This window comes from Babylonia areolata, chromosome 20 (assembly GCF_041734735.1).
Source record: "Babylonia areolata isolate BAREFJ2019XMU chromosome 20, ASM4173473v1, whole genome shotgun sequence".
NCBI classification, from domain to species: domain Eukaryota; kingdom Metazoa; phylum Mollusca; class Gastropoda; order Neogastropoda; family Buccinidae; genus Babylonia; species Babylonia areolata.
This window is the reverse complement of record NC_134895.1, coordinates 37,055,617-37,058,159: the sequence shown is the minus strand read 5'-3', so window position 1 is coordinate 37,058,159 and position 2,543 is coordinate 37,055,617. Positions and strand designations below refer to the sequence as shown.

Sequence of the window (2,543 nt, the reverse complement as noted above, 5' to 3'; positions counted from 1 at the left end):
ATAGGGTAAAAACCGGGTACCTGTGACACAGATGGAATTTTCTGCTGTCATGCAAACGCAGCTGACATGTAAAAAAAATAAAATAAAATAAAAATCCACAACATTATAAGTCTGATGTCACACCTTTTGTGTGTGTGTGTGTGTGTGTGTGTGTGTGTGTGTGTGTGTGTGTGTGTATAAGTGGTCTACAAATGGTCCTTTTTAACGATGAAAATGGCTTCCATATCAGATCAGATCCACAATGCTGGAGCCTACAGACTGACGAAGCACCCCAGTTTACCCCCCCCCCCCCACCCCCCGCGCCACCCCTCCACCCCCTCCCCGATCATCATCCACAGACTTGTGTTTCTGAAGAAATCTTGCAGGAGATATTTCACTCGTCGTCTCGTGCATAGATAGCATTAGTTAAGGTTGGGAATGGTTTTTGAAACACATTCTTATCCTGGTGCTTATGCTTGTGCAACGGTTAGAAAGCAACCAGAGCTCACTAAACCCCTAAGCTGATAATTTTTAATCCTTTGAGCCTGTCACATGTCTGTATCAGCATCTTAATCGGGATTCTCTGAAATCATTTAAAGCAGATCCCACCCCCCTTTGAGCTTATATTACTTGTTCTGTATCGTCGGCATCTTATTAATCAGAATTCACTCAAAATCTTCAGCCTATCATCAATTTAATTCTTTGAGCCTATTACCCGTTTGCATCGGCTTCTTCAGTGGGGGCGGCTCTTTAGGATAAACAGACAGAACTGGCAATTAGTTTATAATACTCGGATTCAGCTGGGAGGTTGTGCAGAATACAAGTTATGTGGTGTGAGTGACGTCGAAGTGGGTTGACGAGACGAGACGAGACGAATTCAGTTTGAGCAACTGAAACCATCGTGCATGTTGACGATTGGCCAGTGAAAAATTGTTCGGCTCACAGTTTCGACCTTGATCTCTCAAGAGTACCGTACTTCGTGAATTGTCGAACGTGCAAGTTTCATCACGTGGTTCCATGGTGGTAGGTGGTTGGTTGGTTGGGCCATTAGTCAACGCTAAAAATCCTCTTTAGTTGAAGAGTCCCCACGCCTCGAAACTTTTGACAGAAAAGTAGGTTGGGCTCCGAAGATCGAGGTGTATTAGGTTGTGTGGTTCGTCCGTCGGGATCGACGAGGACCATCTAGTCATCCTGGGGGTGGGTGGGTTAGGCTCTGTGGGTGCGCAGATGACTGGTCAGGCCAATCCGCGCCCGGAAGGTTCTGACGCAGTGTGGACAGGGGATGGTGGCGGCTGTCAGGGACTTGCTGGCACTGCTTTTCCTGGCCTGTCTGCGTTGCTCTGCTGCAGCGATTCTGTTGGCCTCACAGGATTTGGCGCCTTTGTGGACAGCTGAACGCCACTATGGTCTGTCCATTGCATTCAGGTCCCATGTGTCGTGGCTGATGTTGTGTATTAGGTTAACAGTCAAAGTGAGGCTGATCTGTTTAGCGCTGTTGATGGAGAAATCGAAAGCGAAGCTAAAGAAGGTACACAACTTCAAGTCAACGCTGCTTCCAATGTTCTAGTGTACTTTGTATTTACCTGTGCGCCAGCCGAATCAGTAGCAGATTAAACAGCATTGGCTTGAAGTTGTGTACCTTGTGTGAATGGAGAGAGTCGTTACCACTCTTTACTTAATCTGTTGATCGTCAGTTTGTTCTACTGGTCTCGCTGTTGATTCATTTTAAGCGAACGGACATCACTCAGCGTTTTTGGGGCGGTGATATTTTTGATGAGATGCCTGTCGTGCTATAAATAGCATCTCTGTTTGTGTGTGGTGTGTGTGTGTGTGTGTGTGTGTGGTGTGGTGTGTGTTGGTTTGGTTGTTTTTTGTTGTTGTTGTTGTTGTTTTTGTTTGTTTGTTTTGTTTTTTTCTGTGGTGTCTTCTTTTTACTGTTCAGTGCCGATTGTTGTTTCTCCGTCTCTCTGTCTCTCTCTTTCTGTGTGTGTGTGTGTGTGTGTGTGTGTGTGTGTGTGTGTGTGTTGGGTGGAGAGAGTGTGTGCATGTGTATGATATGAATGTATGAATGCGTTCGTTTTGTTACTTTTACGATGTTAATGATGATGGTGGTGATCATTCTTCGTTGTAGTAGCAGTGGATGTAGCAGTGTTAACAAAATTATTGTTGTTGTGTCGTTATCGTTAATGTTGTTATTGTTATTGTTGTCACAAGGACAGATTGGAAGACTGGGCGATGCCTACAATCTTTATCCTTGAGTAATAAAGTTTTTGAATCTTGAATCTCTGTTGTGTGTGTGCGTGTGTGTGTGTGTGTGTGTGTGTGTGTTAGGTACTGGACTGCGTCTACCCCCACCCCTCACCCACCTCCCACACCCCCACACATGCACCCCTTCCCCGTTTAATGACGACGCAATTTCTTTTTTTGCAGTTAGGGACATCACGTCCCACCAGGGACCTCAAGTAATAAACGAAAAAAAAAGAAAGAAAAAAAAAAGAACTGAACCCTGTCTCGTGCTTGTTGTATTGTGCTCAAGCGGCGTGACGAGTTTAGACTCCACTCGA

General features: G+C 45.3%; 1 protein-coding gene across 4 annotated transcripts in view; it reads left to right on the top strand.

Annotated features, from left to right (window-relative positions):
- LOC143295472 (cAMP-dependent protein kinase catalytic subunit beta) overlaps positions 1-2,543 on the top strand; it is a 282,275-nt gene that overhangs the window by 182,774 nt on the left and 96,958 nt on the right. The gene's annotated exons all lie outside the window — the stretch shown is intronic.